Source organism: Arachis stenosperma, chromosome 2 (assembly GCF_014773155.1).
Source record: "Arachis stenosperma cultivar V10309 chromosome 2, arast.V10309.gnm1.PFL2, whole genome shotgun sequence".
NCBI lineage: Eukaryota > Viridiplantae > Streptophyta > Magnoliopsida > Fabales > Fabaceae > Arachis > Arachis stenosperma.
In genome coordinates, this window is record NC_080378.1 from 55,458,127 (window position 1) to 55,477,195 (window position 19,069).

At 31.4% G+C, this 19,069-nt stretch overlaps 1 pseudogene; it reads right to left on the reverse strand.

Moving 5' to 3' along the window:
• Positions 1–10,448: 10,448 nt before the first annotated feature.
• Positions 10,449–14,148, reverse strand: LOC130962900 (ribulose bisphosphate carboxylase large chain-like; annotated as a pseudogene).
• Positions 14,149–19,069: the final 4,921 nt, after the last annotated feature.

Genomic DNA, 19,069 nt, shown 5'->3' on the forward strand with positions numbered 1-19,069 from the left:
ATTAGGATTAGGATTAGAAATTAGGATTTTTAGAAACTAGGATTTAGGACTTCTCTTGGTTTTTAAGAGTGACTCTCGATTCAGGTTCAATGTTCCTTTTTATTTATTTTTCCAATTAAATTTATGAACTGTTCCATGTTTAGATTGATCTCCTTAATTAATGTTATTTGAGATATTTCAGATCTATGATTGCTTTCTTTAATTTATGTTGTTGGTACTTGTCCAAATTATTTTCATTCGAGTAGAGAGTTTCCCTTTTGGCTTTGGTTAAATAATTGGTGACTCTAGAGTTATCAAACTCATTGTTAATTGAAAATTGGAATTCATCCACTTAACTGACCTTCATAGTTAGAGGTTAAGAAAGTGGAAGAAAAATCCAATTCTCATCACAATTGATAAGGATAACTAGGATAGGACTTTTAGTTCTTATACCTTGCCAAAAGTTTATTTTACAGTTATTATTATTTTATTTTACTTGTCATATAACATATTCCCACCTTACTTCCAAAACCCCAATTTACAAACTCATAACCAATAATAAGAACATACCTCCCTGCAATTCCTTGAGAAGACGACCCGAGGTTTAAATACTCGGTTATCAATTTTAAAGGGGTTTGTTACTTGTGACAATCAAAACGTTTGTACGAAGGGATTTCTGTCGGTTTAGAGACTATATCTACAACGCGACTGTTTTTATGAAATTCTTTACTGGCAAAAATCCTAACGTCAGCCTTTCCCTACGGCGCCCGGTCAACTCTAGTACCTCATCGTCGCCATTGACTATTACACCAAATGGATCGAGGCCGAACCCCTGGCTTCCATCACGGCAGCCCAGTGCAGAAAAATCCTTTGGCGACAGCACATAACCCGGTTCGGGATCCCCGAAATCGTCATCTCAAATAACGAAACCCAATTCACCGATAGAAAATTCAGAGAACTTCTAGAAGGCATGCATGTATCCCACCATTTCAGCTCGGTAGAACACCCCCAAACAAACGTGCAAGTGGAATTCGCAAATAAAAGAATTGTCAAAGGACTGAAAAAGTGACTCGATGCAGCCAAGGGGCTGTGGGCCGACGAACTTGGGTCAGTTTTATGGTCGTACCGAACAACCCCCCAATCAACCACCGGAGAAACCCCTTTCCGACTAACATACGGCGTGGAGGCTATCATCCCAGTAGAGATAAGAGACCCAAGCCCAAGGAGAACGGTCGGGGGTAATGATGAGCGGATAATTTATACGCTTTTTGGCACTGTTTTTAGGTAGTTTTTAGTAAGTCCAAGCTACTTTTAGGGATATTTTCATTAGTTTTTATGTTAAATTCATATTTCTGGACTTTACTAAGAGTTTGTGTGTTTTTCTGTGATTTCAGATAATTTCTGGCTGAAATTGAGGGACTTGAGCAAAACTCTGAAAAAGGCGGACAAAAGGACTGCTAATGCTGTTGGAATCTGACCTCCCTGCACTCGAATGGATTTTCTGGAGCTACAGAACTCCAAATGGCACGCTCTCAAGAGCTTTGGAAAGTAGACATCCAGAGCTTTCCAGCAATATATAATAGTTTATACTTTATTCGGGAATTGATGACGTAAAGTGGTGCTCAACGCCAAGTACATGCTGCTGTCTGGAGTTAAACGCCAGAAACACGTCATAACCCGGAGTTGAACGCCAGAAACACGCTATAACTCGGCGTTCAACTCCAAAAAAAGCCTCAGCTCGTGGATAGATCAAGCTCAGCCCAAGCACACACCAAGTGGGCCCCGGAAGTGAATTTATGCATCAATTACTTAGTCATGTTAACCCTAGTAGCTAGTCTAGTATATATAGGACATTTAACTATTGTATTAGGCATCTTTTGATCACTTTAGATCTAAGGAACATCTGGGGGTGCATAGTCCTTAGACCACGGGGGCTGGCCATTCGGCCACGCCTGAACCTTTCACTTATGTATTTTCAACGGTGGAGTTTCTGCACACCATAGATTAAGGGTGTGGAGCTCTGCTGTACCTCAAGTTTCAATACAATTACCATTACTTTCTATTCAATTCTCTTTTATTCTTATTCCAAGATATACGTTGCACTCAACTTGATGAATGTGATGATTCGTGACACTCATCATCATTCTCACCTATGAACGCGCGTGACTGACAACCACTTCCGTTCTACTTTAGGCCGGGCGCATATCTCTTAGATTTCCCAACAGAATCTTCGTGGTATAAGCTAGATATATAGCGGCATTCATGGGGATCCGGAAAGTCTAACCTTGTCTGTGGTATTCCGAGTAGGATCCCGGGAATCCGGAAAGTCTAACCTTGTCTGTGGTATTCCGAGTAGGATTCCGGTATTGAATGACTGTGACGAGCTTCAAACTCCTGAAGGCTGGGCGTTAGTGATAGACGCAAAAGAATCAAGGGATTCTATTCCAGCCTGATTGAGAACCGACAGATGATTAGCCGTGCTGTGACAGAGCATTTGGACCATTTTCACTGAGAGGATGGGATGTAGCCATCAACAAGGGTGATGCCTCCAGACGATTAGCCATGCAGTGACAGCGCATAGGACCATTTTCCCGAGAGGATAAAAAGTAGCCATTGAAGACGGTGATGCCCTACATACAGCTTGCCATGGAAAGGAGTAAGAAGGATTGGATGAATGTAATAAGAAAGTAGAGATTCGAGAGGATTCTAGCATCTCCACACGCCTATCTAAAATTCCCACCATTAATTTACATAAGTATTTCTATCCTATTTTATGTTCTGTTTATTATTAATTTTTGAACTCATCATAAACCAATTTAATCTGCCTAACTGAGATTTACAAGGTGACCATAGCTTGCTTCATACCAACAATCTCTGTGGGATCGACCCTTACTCACGTAAGGTATTACTTGGATGACCCAGTACACTTGCTGGTTAAGTTGAACGGAGTTGTGGAAAGAAAGTGCTGAGTTAATTTTTATGCACATGCCAAAGAGCCATTATTGTTGATCACAATTTCGTCCACCAGGTAACGACGAAGAAGCAGAGCGAGACCTCATCGATGAGGTAAGAAGCATAGCCCACATCAGAGAGCTAGCCTTAAAACAAAGAATCAGTCTAAGGTACAACCACGGCGTCATCCGATGAGAATTCGCACCCAACGACCTCGTCCTACGACGAAACGACGTCGGAGCCCCGACCCCGGGGGAAGGAAAGCTCACCCCCAATTGGGAAGGACCTTACAGAATCAAATCCGTGATCGGAAAAGGAGCATACAAGCTCGAGCGGCTAAACGGCAAAGAAATCCCGAGGACATGGAACGCCGCCAACTTACGACAATACCACACCTAGACTAACCCCCATTGGTCATCCCTTAACTTTATTTCTTTCTTCTTATATTGTTCCTCTCCTTTGTTTTTTTTTCGCCTTTTATTTACATTTTAAGTGTCAATATCGGGTACTCTTTCTCGCCATAAACGGAGGGTTTTAACGAGGCCCAACCATTAATAAAATTTCATTAAGCTATTTTTCTCTCCCTAAATGAGGAACAAAAACACGGTTACAACTAGGGGGACTGATCACCCCCCGGCCCAAAGTACGGATATCCACGAGAAATCAACCCCACGACGGTCCATTCACCCCAAACAAAGGATATGAATAACCAAAAAATAGAACAGCTTAAAACGGAATATAGGAAAAGGCCCGAACGGCCTAAACGATATTAAAAGCATGTCCAAAACCACGAGTTCACGGTTACACGGCCACATGGCCAAAAAAACACAAAACAATCCAAAACAGAAAAGTCACAATAAAAAATTAATCAAGGCTGACAATCTCGCCATCTCGAACAGTCTTAAAAGCTCCCATCACGGACACGTCCGCTCCAGGCACCAACACCAGAGCCTGGGCCCTCACGTCTCCTCGGTAGCAGCAATAGCCTCTTTCACATCAGCAAGCAACACAGTCTTCTCCTCTATCAAACCCACAACCTCCGCCTACAAACCAGCCACCTCATCCTTCAACGTACCAACATCAGCCAAAAGCACGGCTGATCGGGACTCGGCATCCGAAGCCTTCCTCCTCTCTTCACCAAGTTGAGACAAAAGTGAAGTCTCAACCTCGGAAAGATGAAGGATCTCAGCACCAGACTCCTCGGATGTCATCATTGCCCGCTCCTTCGCCGACTTGACATCCGCAAGCAACCCCTTCAGCCTCGCCACCTCGACCTGAGACTGACGAAACTTCTTATCCAAAAGGCCCACCTGTGCCATCACAGGCTCGGCCTTCCGAACAATCACAGCAGAACGAAGAAGGGAACGATAAAGAGACTTAGCCTGAAAAATCACATCACATTCACGGAAAAAATCTTCCATACCAGGCATAAGGAACTGATCGATGAAAGCTGGGGCATCGAAACGGCGATCCATCACCGACGGAACCGCGCCTTCCCCCTCCACCAAATTCTCACTATCATCATCCTCTGACCGCTTTTGCTTACGAGAAGCACCCTCCGACGACACCACAACCACGTCGTCATCTGCTCCCACACCCCGACCTGACCCTTCGGTCCCACTGATAAACCCCAATTTGACGGTTTATCTTGTATTGAATTTAGGGTATTTTGTAGACCTTTTCTCACATTTACCCAATGAATTAGCATGGTTTTGTATATTCTCCCTTAATTGTGCTTAAGAGTGAAAACATGCTTTTTAGGTCTTAAAATAAATAAATTTAATTCACCTTGATTCCATTAGATGCCTTGATATGTTTGTTAAGTGATTTAAGGTCTAGAAGGCAAAGATTGGATCAAGGGAATGAAGAAAGAAAGCATGAAAAGTGGAGAACTCATGAAGAAATGAAAGAACCGGAAAGCTGTCAAGCCGACCACTTCGCACTTAAACGACCATAACTTGAGCTACCGAGGTCCAAATGATGCGGTTCTAGTTGGGTTGGAAAGCTAACATCCGGGGCTTCGAAACGATATAAGAATTTCTATGGTTGAACCGCGCATGGTGACACGTACGCGCACTATACGCGCATGCGTTGTTGCTGCCATATGGTCCACTTAAAGAATACGTGGCCAGCGAATTCTAAAGCCTTGTGTGCCCAATCCAACTCATTTCTGATGCTATTTATGCCAAGGATTGAAGGGGGAATGGGGATAATTTTCATACTTTAGAAGTTAGTTACCATTAGTTTAGTTTAGCTTAGTTTAGTAGTGAGAGTTAGTTTCTAGAGAGAGAAGTGAGCTTCTCACTTCTCTCTAGGATTAGGATTAGGATTAGTTCTTAGATCTAGGTTTTAATCTTTGCTTTCTTCTATTTCTACCTTTCAATTCTTTGTTGTTACATTCATCTTCCTCTATTCTTTTGTTGTAATTTCCTTTATGTTGTTCTTATACTTTGTTGTAGATCTACTTTTGTTCCTCCTATTCTCTTTCAATTCAATTAGAGGTAATTCATAATAATTGTGTTCATTTGATTTGTTGTTGTTTAATTCCTTGCAATTGAGTAGTGTAGATTTACTTTTCTTGCAATTTTACTATGCTTTCCTTTTATGCCTTCCAAGTGTTTGATGAAATGCTTGGTTGGATTTTAGAGTAGAATTTTATACTCTTGGCTTGGAAAGGTAACTTAGGAGCTCTTGAGTTACTAATGTCCAAGTAATTGATGATTGGGATCCATTGACTCTAGTTCTCACTAATTGAATTAGTGGAGAGTTAGGACTTATGGACTAGGATTGATATAGCTCATTTGACTTTCCTTTACTACTAGTTAGAGGATGATTTAATGAGATTAATCCTTGCCAATTCTCATATTGTGGTTAGTGATTAGGATAGAGATCCTTGACCACCAACCCTTGCCAAGACCTTTTTAGGCCTTAGTTTACTTTCTTGCCATTTATCTTTCATGTTTCTTATTAAAACCCCAAAAATAACTAACAACCAATAACAAAACACTTCATTACAATTCCTAGGGAAAACGACCCGAGGTTTGAATACTTCGGTTATTAATTTTAGGGGTTTGTTTTAGTGACAAACAACTTTTTGTATGAAAGGATTAGTGATTGGTTTAGAAACTATACTTGCAACGAGAATTCATTTGTGAAATTCTAAACCATTAAGAATCCAATCATCACCCACCCCCAGTCAATGTGAGATCCTCAGAGACAGTCCTCGCGTCACCGCTAGGCCGCGAGGTTGGAGTAGAAGGAGTACCACCCGAAGGAGTCCCCTGAGATAACTAAGCCTTCAACCTTGCAAGAGTTGTCAAACCCCCAGCCATCTCAACTACAAAAAGAAAAGAAAAGTCTAAGTACCCAACTCGGAAAGCCAAAAAAAAAAAATCTCACACACCAACATAGGTCCGACAGGCAACGGGATCACCCATTACGTCCCGGGGTTTAAGAGGACGCTCCCCAAACATCTGCCACAGAACAAGAGCGACATCCCGATCCTCCGCAGTCAAGAACTCCTGCGTCACCCGAGTAAGGACGGATAGCCCCGCCGCAAAATTCCAATATGTGGGGAACCGTCCCTCACCTTCCAACGTCAACCAAAACGGATGATGTCCCCTTGCAGGACGAACTTTAAAATACCCACTCTTAAACCCATGAAAGGAATCATCATACAAACCGAAGACCCGACGATGAGGTTGAGCTCTAAAAGACACAAACCCCTTCTTGTGCTTCCCCTCCTTAGGCGAAAGGGTACACAAAAAGAGAAAGAGAAAGACATTCACCGAGGCAGGAAGCTCCAAAAACTCACACACAAGCTCGAAAGATCGAATCGCCACCCAGCTATTCGGATGCAATTGGGACGGTGCCACAGAGCACCGACTCAATAGCTGCTGGACAAAAGGAGAAAAAGGGAGTCGCACGCTAGGTCGGGTGAACATCGCCTCGTACACCCACATCCAATCCGGAACGGTCGGTGAGTCGAGGTTGGTGTAGCAAACCCTTTCATCAACCCCAAGAAGGGAAAGCTCATAATGGCGTTCGGCGTCGCCACCCCCACAAACAGCCCCCTGATCACGGAGCCGCTAGAGGTCCGCCTCCGTCATCCGCGACGGCGTCCCCCACACATCACTAGTAACCCAGGAATAAAGGGAAGGAACACCCCCCGCTGGGGCCACCGGAGCCCTCATACCTCAGTCCTCCAACGAGCCATACCTAAAACAGCGATGAGCACCACCGTCAGCCAAACCTCGCGGTAGAAAACGGTGGAAGAAACCAAATAGACATCACTACGCACTACTAAACAGTGGCGCTCATCCCGCTCACAAAACCTACTACCCCATGGAAGGCAAGAACCACCATACAGAGACCATCATATGCCAGACACAATCCTAACCCACACTAAACAAACATAAAACAAAAATAGCTTTGCAGACAAACACAAATCACATAAGAGATAGAGAAGGATACCAACCTGATAACGCGGAAGATGAGCCTGAAAACAATGGAGCAGGGAAGCAAAAAACTCAAACTCGAAGAAACACTATACACAATAGAGAGAAGGAGATTTTTTCAAAAAGAGAGTTAGAGAGAAATGAAACAAACGAGGAAAGTAAGAAGGAAAGCCAAAACGGTTTCAAAAAGGGTAGAAAGACGCCAATAACCCTGAAAAGTAGAAAGAAATGTAGGGGCAACAAGGAAAATTCACTTAAAAATATCCCCTCACAATAAATGCCCCCTCGGAGAAGAAAACCAATAAAGAACGCCTCGAAAAACGCAACGGACGCAGGAAAACAGAAGAGTCGCGCCAGACCAAAACGGCCAAACCAAAACTTCAGCACAGCCATACAAAGCAGGGCCGACACACCGACCTCTCTTCAAAAAAGAATCAGCCGACTACCCGAGAAGAACAAAAGAAGGCCACCAACGGTCAAAACTACACCTCCCAGCGATAGACCGACCTCGCTTGCTATCCCGCTGCGGGGGCAACTGTTACGGACCCGACCCACGGATCCCGCAGCCCGGGGCGACCCTTAAACCCAGTCACCCAGGTCCGGCCCATCGGAACCTTCTGGAGGGTTTCGATGTGCCCGTAGGAGTTCCCAACCAACTTTCGAATTCAAACGTCTCCCTTATCTTGACCAAATAAGATAAGATAAGACATCCACCATCACTTATAAATAGAGGACCCAGGCCCCTTCAGGTAATCATCCATTCCTCACACCTTATACCTCTCAGATTCATTCTGACTTGAGCGTCAGAGTGTCTTTGCAGGTACTTCCCCCCATTGTTCCAGTCAAGCGATTCGGAATCCGCCTCGACCCGCAAGTTCCCGATCCATCCCTCAACCCGTACAAAAAACATCCACTATGTAGTTTACAGTGTGAGCACTGAAATTTGTGGCATCACATAAAGCTAGAATAATTAATTTGATCCAATAATCATGAACCAATTAAATCTTTATGGAAAGGTCAACGAGTTCCATATATAGTGGGACACTATTATCACTGCATTATGCAAGGGTTTGAAAGAATATAAACGTTATTGAGCAGTGCTTCTTCCTTTACTCATTAGGTTAACAAAACTAAAATAAGATATGGTTCTCATTATTGATATAGTGGCCTCACAATGTATGGATCTCCTTCGTCCGTATGCTAGGAATTAAGAAAGCATACCAGAGTCACGAATAATGACTGACATTATATTGACGTCATCATGACGTTGCTGTCATCACAATTACGACCTTCATAAATATAATTTGAATAAAATATAATTTTTATCTTTGATACTATGTAATTTTTTATAAAACTATTTTTAACGTTTAATTTAATTTAAATTTTTTAATATTTTTTATTTGTACTAGCGGCTCAACAGGCACTAACGTGCCTGTTCAGCCGCTTTTCTATTGTTTTTAAAAAATTAATTTAATTTTTCTATTAATATATTATTTATTTTTCAAATTTATTAGATAAATATTTAATTATTTTAATATTGACGTGATCTTATTTATATTATATTTTGTTGAAATTAAAATTACTATAAAACACTTTAAAATGTTAAATTATAAAACCACACAATAAAAAGGTAATATAAAATCATCATAGTTTAAAGTTCTAAGTAATATATGAGGTGAAATATTCGATATAGTAAATTTTTATTCTCAACTATTCTAAAATATACAAAAAGTATTTTCAGAATGATAATGCTTCTATTGTATTTCTTTAAAAGTTATGAATGTCGTCTATTAATTTATAATATTTTTAATTTAATTTTTTAAATTTATTATGACAAAATAACGATATGATGAAGTTTTTGTCCGCTAAAATTACGAAAATATTTTTAAAAATTAGTTTATTCATTGTACTTTATTTTGTTTTTTTTTTGGTGTTTATGTTATATTCCATACATTTTTAAGTTTTAATTTGATAATTTTTTAATCATTAAGGACTTATTATTTAGTTACTGTAATTTAATTAAGATTTATTTTTCATCACTAAATGATGTTATGTGTATTACGGTTCTTGCCATTAAATAATATTTGTAGTAGCATTTTTTTAGTTTGTACTTAAATTGGTTATTCAATAAAAATTTATCCGGTAACTCATAAAAATATATACAATGTTATCTATATTTTTAATTTGAGAATTTTTAGTTTAGTTACCTATTGACTTATAATATTTAATATAGTATTTTGATATTTTTTAAAAAATTAGAACACATTTTGCCATGACCAAATTTTACTATCTATTAAATTTTTAATTGGGTAAAGATTCTATAATAAAAAGGATCCATATAATTTATACAATACATTAATAAATACATGAGATAAAATAAGACATATTTTTGTACTATGTTACAATAGTTGTTATTTTGTGTTTAAGGTAGATCTTTTCTAATTTTACTATTTAATTTTAAAAGATATATGTTGTTACCAAAATTTTATTACAAAGTTATTGTTATTATTAGTCTTATGAATGTATTGCCTATTTAAAATTTATAGTATTTGTTAATTATTTGTTTTATTTTTTTTATTATAGAATTTATAATTTTGTTTAATATTAGGCATTTTATATAGTAGTGCACAATATCAAACTTCTTAATTATTTAATACAAAAAATATTTTAAATGAATATTATGCGATGAAGATAAAATATTAAAAATATAAGTAGAGTAAGTGAGTACTAACTTCATATTTGCATGGCTTTTAGTATTGTTTGTAACTGGTTCATTATAAGAGATTGATTGAGGCATTGAATTAGTAGCAGTGGTGTATGTCTCGATCTACACTAATACAAAAAAAAAATAAACTTAATATGTTGTAGATTATCTTAAAAGAATTAAAAATTAGTTCTCATAAATCAAATCAAATCGCGTAAATTAAGTTAATTAATTTTATTAATCTTCTATATTAGGATTTAATGTATAGGCAAAATTAAAATTAGTTATGATTAAAATTAATAAGTATAATTTGAATTCATAAAATTAAAATTAGTTATCATGATTAAAGTTAACTTTTATGTCGCGTATAAAGGTAGTACACGAAAGTGCATACCATGATCCTTCTGTCTATCGATAACTGCGTGCATTGCACGATGGATATGAAGAAGTAGTCCATTATCCCGACAATAATGAGCCAAACTAGTATTTGCAGTGAATCCCCCTGTTAAGTAATCGTGCATTACGATAGGAGAGCGCCTAATTCTCTAGCAAATACAGCTCTTTTTATCATTTCTTCGCATGTACCTGCAGTAGCGTTCAAGTAATGCCCTTTGATTTCACCAGTTTCGGCCTGGGATTTAAAAATTGCTTCGGCACAAAATAAGAAACGGTCTCTCCAACGCATAAATGGTTGAGAATTCACATTTTCATCATCTTTGGTAAAATCAAGTCCACCGCGAAGACATTCATAAACTGCTCTACCGTAATTCTTCGCGGATAACCCCAATTTTGGTTTAATAGTACATCCCAATAGGGGGCGACCATACTTGTTTAATTTATCTCTTTCAACTTGGATGCCATGAGGCGGACCTTGGAAAGTTTTAATATAAGAGATAGGGATTCGCAAATCTTCAAGACGTAGAGCGCGAAGGGCCTTGAACCCAAATACATTACCTACAATGGAAGTAAACATGTTAGTAACAGAACCTTCCTCAAAAAGGTCTAAAGGATAAGCTACATAGGCAAATATATTGATTTTCTTCGCCAGCAACCGGCTCGATGTTGTAGCATCGTCCTTTGTAACGATCAAGACTGGTAAGCCCATCGGTCCAAACAGTTGTCCATGTACCAGTAGAAGATTCGGCAGCTACCGCGGCACCCCCTTCTTCCGGAGGAACTCATTTTAATTATTTTAAATTTGTTTAATTTTATTCTGAAACGGAGAATATTTTAAAAATAATATTCTTTTATTATATTTGTTTCATTAATTTTTTTCAAAGTTTGAATATCGTCCATTAATTTGTGACATTTTTAAATTTATTTTTTTAATTTATTATGATAAATTAACAATATGATGAGTATTTTGTCCATTAAGATTGCAGAAATATTTTTAAAAAAATAGTTTATTTGTTATACTCTAATTTATCTTTATTTTTTGTGTTTATATTTTAACATTTCACATTAAAAATTTATTACATATTTAATATTATTAAATTAATATATTTTTTAATAATAATAATGTTACGTTTTCATGATTATATTATTATTGGCTGATATAGTAGCATTTTTTTATAATTGATATTTAAGATAGTTATTAATAAAAATTGATTCAGCAACCCATATAAATATGTAAAGCGTTATCTATGTTTTTAATTTTAGAATTTGAAAATTATTTATCCAATCACTGTTTGTAATATTTAATATAGTATTTAGATTTTTTTTATAAAATTATGACCCATTTTACCGTGATCAAATTTTGGCATTTGTTAAATTTTTAAATGGAAAATAATTTTATAATAAGAAGGATTAATTTTTTTTATGCCATATATTTAAATACATGAGATGAAATATCAATATTCGTGTATTCTTCTTCTATCATTATGTTTGTATTTAAGTCAGAATTCTCCTTATTTCATTTTAAAATTATAAAAAATATATATTATTACCAAAATTTTAAAATATGAAAATATATAAATTAAAATAAAAACTAAGAAAATTAAATTAAAATATATTAAAAATCATTATGTTACATTAATTTAACACAATATATAAATATTATTTTGATAATAAAATTATTATGTTTGACAACTTTTTATAATTATCTTATAACGTAGTATTTTTGTGTTTAAAATGACTTCATTTATTTTTTTAATATGAGAATGCAAATGCATATTTTTTTATTTTTAATATTTTATCCCAAGCATCTACATTAATTTGAAACATAAATATTTTTTTTTTTAATAATTTATAATAAGCATAATTTGAATTCATAAGATTAAAATTAGTTATCATGATTAAAGTTAACTTTTATGTCGCGTATAAAGGTGATTTTAATTATTTTAAATTTGTTTAATTTTATTCTGAAACGGAGAATATTTTAAAAATAATATTCTTTTATTATATTTGTTTCATTAATTTTTTTTAAAGTTTGAATATCGTCCATTAATTTGTGACATTTTTAAATTTTTTTTTTTTATTATGATAAATTAACAATATGATGAGTATTTTGTCCATTAAGATTGCAGAAATATTTTTAAAAAATAGTTTATTTTTATACTCTAATTTATCTTTATTTTTTGTGTTTATATTTTAACATTCACATTAGAAATTTATTACATATTTAAATTATTAAATTATATATTTTTAATAATAAATAATGTTACGTGTTTTCATGATTATTATTATTATTGGCTGATATAGTAGCATTTTTTTTATAATTGATATTTAAGATAGTTATTAATAAAAATTGATTCAGTAACTCATATAAATATGTAAAGCTCTATGTTTTTAATTTTAGAATTTGAAAATTATTTATCCAATCACTGTTTGTAATATTTAATATAGTATTTAGATTTTTTTTATAAAATTATGACCCATTTTACCGTGATCAAATTTTGGCATTTGTTAAATTTTTAAATGGAAAATAATTTTATAATAAGAAGGATTAATTTTTTTTATGCCATATATTTAAATACATGAGATGAAATATCAATATTCTTGTATTCTTCTTCTATCATTATGTTTGTATTTAAGTTAGAATTCTCCTGCTTTTATTTTAAAATTATAAAAAATATATATTATTACCAAAATTTTAAAATATGAAAATATATAAATTAAAATAAAAACTAAGAAAATTAAATTAAAATATATTAAAAATCATTATGTTACATTAATTTAACACAATATATAAATATTATTTTGATAATAAAATTATTATGTTTGACAACTTTTTATAATTATCTTATAACGTAGTATTTTTGTGTTCAAAATGACTTCATTTATTTTTTTAATATGAGAATGCAAATGCATATTTTTTTATTTTTAATATTTTATCCCAAGCATCTACATTAATTTGAAACATAAATATTTTTTTGTAATAAATTTATAATAAAAGTTTTAGTTAAAGAGTACTCAATACTTCTTTTAATAATTTAGAGCAGTAAATTTATTTTCATTTTATAGTTATTACTTTGTAAAATATATTTAATCAATCAAATTTAAAATACACATGGCAAAAAATAAGTAATATGTTAATTTTTTCTCTTTATTCTATTTGTTATTATTAGTTTTATGAATACATTGTTTATTTTAATTTTTTAATTATTTATATACTATATGATAAAGATGAAATATTAAAAAAATTATTATTTTATCCACTAAATTTATTTTATGAAATAAATTATATAAGGATATACAAAGTCTAAACAAAATTGGATGCCAAATTCTAGTAACTTTTTGTATTTTTTATTAAGGAGTGCTTTATTATATATGTAATTTTTTTTAGTTAAATAATAAGCATCAGAAATATATAAACAGTGTATATTAATTTAATTAATTTTGTTATAAAATACCAACCAATTATGTTACTATGACGTCTGTTATTTGGATCAACTCCATTATCATGCGCTTTCAATTCTAGATTTTTCAAAGAGTAGAATACAGGTATTAAGCAAAAATTGAATTTATAACCGAAAAAATTAAATTATCATAATACATGTTAAGTTTTATGTTACCTGAAACAAAATGATGATGATGATGATGGGTGGCTCTTACCATTTGTCTAATTGTAGTTAATTATGTACTTGACAATGGATTTGGAATAGGAATTATAGTTGATAATATGATTGCTGATTCGTTGAATTTTCCAATATATTGTCAGAACATAAGTGAAACAGATATTTAACTCTCTTGAGTAAAGTACTATTGAAGGCACAGAAGTTTTTGTTATTGAAAGTAAATTGGTATTTAAATTGAGTACGTATTAATAGTTTTTTTTATTGAAAGTGAATCTAACTTTAAATTCTGTCGTGGGTTGAAAGTGAATCAATTTTAAATCTGTCGTGGGTTAAAGCCAGTTTTTGAAAAAAATAAAATAAAATAAAGAATTGAGTACGTAGTAGCAGTTTTTTTATTGAAATCTGTTTTGAAGTCCTGTCATATGATAAAGCCAATTTTTAATAAAAAAAAAAACAGGGGTAAAATAAGAAGAAAAAATTGGATACCACAATTCCATATCCCATTATACATTGGTATAGATAATATTTTTTTAGTAATTATTCATTAATAAATGTTGCAGTAACGATTCTATTTATTATATTTCAATGTGTTTATTTCAATTAGACTCATGAATTTACCAAAATTCAAACTTATTATCTTGACTTCTTCCTTGATCATATGGTTAGAATCGTTTAACAGAAGATCTTCAGACTATAAAATTTTTAAATTTAAAGAAAAACAATAAACATATTAGAAAACCTAAAAAAATAAAATAATTTTTAAAATAGAATATATATATAAGAAAAATAATAAATTACAACTTACTTGGCCTATCACATAGAAAAATAAAGAGAACGAAATAATCATGAAAGTTGAAATAACAAAAAATATATAACACAGTTTTTATCTTAACACATTTAAATGTTATATGTCAATCTAATAATTAATAAAAAATAATATTATCCAATGTAAAATAGATTAAAAATAAGAAAGAGATTAACAAAATCAATTAACAAAGTTCTTATCTTAAGTTGCCAGATTATTTAAAAAATCAATTAACAAAGTTCGTATCTTACTATATTTATTGTATCTTACTATATTATTATATTTATTGTGTTATATGTCAATCTAATAATTAATAAAAAATAATATTTTTAATATAGACATATTAAAAATAAAGAAAAAACTAACAAAATAGGTAGAGATTTTTTCATTCTACCATTGGTAAATATAATTTTTTTACATCTTTTATATGCCAATCATATGACAGATGAATAATATTAAATTATTATCTTTTTACAATAACTTAAAAAATTAGTAAATGTCAATTTTAGTACTCTTTAAAAAATGTCAAATTTAATACTCTATATAATTAATAGTTTAGATAGTTTAGGAAATTATAAACATAGACTTAATAATACGTATCAATTAATAAACAAACATTTGATAATACATATCAAGAATGCAAAAAAAGATTGATAAATTTTAATAAATATAGAATATATTTATAGATAAATTTTAATACTATGAGAATATATTTGAGTAGTAGTGTTCGATCTATAATTATAAAAAAAAAAAAATACAAACTTTAGATGTAAAAATGGAATAAGATAAAGAGTATTTGTTCTTTGATTTTTTTTTTTAAAATTAAAAATTAGTACTCAAAAATAAAATAAACCGTAAATATAAAATACCAATCACTTGTATTATCATAACGTCTATTATTATTTTTCAAAAGGTACCTGTATTTGGCAATGGAATTGGCATAGAAATGTATCAATTCCTTGTCAAATTCTCTCACGATGATTTGCAGTGTCCCTTTCTTAGTAAATGCATGTCAAAACCAAAAGATAGCAAGATGCCGAAAAAGGATCGACAACAGTGAGAAATATTTGTAAGTGGAGCAGTTATTTAATTTCCTCACGCAGTTATTTAATGGGTTAATGACTTTTTTTAAATTATAAACAAAAATGTATTATTACTATTTTGTCCATAAATTTGATTTGTAAAATGAATTATTTGAGGGCAAATGGTGTCTATAAAAATTGGACACCAAACTCTGGTATTGGCTTTATATATTGGTATAGATAAGTTATTTTTAGACACTAACTCAATCTAAAATATTAAGAATAAAATTAAAAAAGTTAATAGTTAAATATTTAAATTCATCCATGAAAGATCATCTATTTTTTAAATTAGTATTTAAAAAATTTTTTTTAATCATATTAGTCCTTAAAAGATAAAACGTAAGTCAAATTGATCCTTCCGTTAGTTAGATAATAACGGCATGATGACGTATCACGTTAAGTGCCACATGGCGTGATGACGTGACAGGTTAATGCCACATGTCACAATATGATTGGTTGACGTGTCAGGTCAGTGACACTTAGCATGTCACGTATCACTTGACGTAAAAAAAAGTTATTTATAATCAAAATCGTCCGTAAAAGTTTAGACGTCATTTTCATTCTTAAAATTTTAAAAATTAATCAAATTAGTCCTTATATAAATTTCTTTTATTTTTTCTTCATAATATTAAATTTGAAGTATTTTTTATAGTACTAATTTTAATATTATTTTTTATACCTTAATAAATAAAATTTTTTTTACATAAAATAATAAAAATAATTAAATTATTTTAAAATTATTTTGTTATTTGTATTTTAAATTTTATATTTTCAAATTGTAATTTTTTATAGTGACATTTTTTTATTTAAACAAATTTATCAAATTATTGTTGATTATATGTTTAAAAATTTAATATTTTAAGTTTATAATTTTTTCAAAATAACTACTATATTTATTTAGTGAGATATAAAAAATTAAAACATTTAAAATAACTATTATATTTATTCAGTAAAATTTAAAATGTTTAAATTCTCGTTTGTTAATATTTTAAAATAACTACTATATTTATTTAGTGAGATATAAAAGATTAGAACATTTAAAATAACTACTATATTTATTTAGTGAAATTCAAAATATTAAAACTATATTTTGGATTTCACTAAATAAATATAGTAATTATTTTAAATATTTTAAACTTTTATATCTCCCTCTATAAATATAGTAGTTATTTTAAAAAAATGTATTAAAATATTAAGATTCAACAAGTGATCTCACAAATCGATTTTTCAATTATTGAGTTTTATCATATATAGTAAATAATAATAAAAATTATAATTTTAAAAAATTTAAAAGATTTAAATTTTAAAATAAATATTATATTATATAATAAGATTTAAAATATTAAATTTTTAAATATATAATCAACAATAATTTGATAAATTCGTTTAAATAAAAAAATTTCTATAAAAAATTATATTTTAAAAATATAAAATTTAAAATACAAATGACAAAATAATTTTATAATAATTTAAATTATTTTTATTATTTTATGTAAGAAAATTTTATTTATTAAAGAATAATATTAAAATTAGTACTATAAAAAATACTTTAAATTTAATATTATAAAAAAATAAAAGAAATTTATATAAAAATTAATTTAATTAATTTTTAAAATTTTTAAAAATAAAAAAGACTTATATCTAAATTTTTAGGGACTATTTTACATCCATATCAAAAAGCATTCCTTATAATTACAGAATGTACTTTTTTGAAATAATAAACAATTCCTCCAATACACTTATTTTGTAATTTCCAATTGCAATATTTAATTGATCTGAAAATCCCCTATAATGTTTTGCACGCGTCATCCCCAGTGGCGGAGCTTAGTTCAGATAAAGGGTGGCCACGGCCCCCCCAAATTTTTATTAAAAAAATTAGTAATATTTTTTCAAAAAATAAAAAATAGTTCAGTTGGCACAAATATTTTATTATGACTTAAAATACTAAAGTTCAATCTTCATTTCTTGTTTTTATTGCACAATAGTTTTAGTTTTAAACGTTCAAAACATATCGAATTTGGACTGAATTGAGTGTATTCGCATTTCGCAGCTCTCTATTCAATAAGCAACACTCCTTCTACCTTTGAGTTCAAATATAAAAAATTAGGTATTTTTTATTTATGTAATTTAATATTATTTTATATTTTACTATTTATTTAATTTAATTTTTTTATATGATAAAAAATATTAGAATATTCAATAAGTATTGATATTATTGTATTTGTATAAATTGATAAAAAATTTAATAAATATTATAAATTTTAATATTTGTCCATCTAATTTTTTTATATATTTTATTGGATATATATTCAAATTTTTATATAAAATAATTATAAAAATCAAAGAGTTGATGATGCATTTTTTAAGAGGAAGGCTAATATTCAAGAAGGAAAATATATAACTTTTACAATATCAACATCTGTAGATAGTTCTTCTACTCCAATGAATTACGAAGAAAGTAAGATACAACCTTCAAAAGTTTAAAGAGTTACATCTGATGAGTTTGACCTTAATTCTTTGAAACGATACTCTGAAAAACAGCTTTAAATTTGAGAATATCACCCAAATTAGAGAGATGAGGTTAGATGAGCTTATCTTAAACGGGGTCTATATTAAAAGTATCTTGACAATTATCTTCTATTTGCCCCCCCCCCCCCCCCCCCCCCCAAAATTTCATTTCAAGCTCCGCCACTGATCATCCCTAGATTTATCTGTTCGTAATCTCAATGAAGATATTCTGTATTGTCTCATACTTACAGAATGATGCTACTTGCATTAAAGAATGTTCATCACCCCTTTAATTTTTCATATTTTATATGAAACATTTTTCCCTCAAATATAAAATTTCTAGGGAAAGAACATCCACTCAATAGCAAGTTATATGGTGGTCAGAGCTGAATTATACAGAAACACCATTTAACGTGAGCGTTCAATGGGTAGGGGTCTTACTGCATTGGGTTATTTTTTGTGCAGGTTAATTTGTCCTGGTTTCAGAGAGACAATGGCAAAACAAAAACAACCCAATTGAACGCAACGTAGTCTAGTAAGCTGTGTTTGATTCTAAAAATAGAATA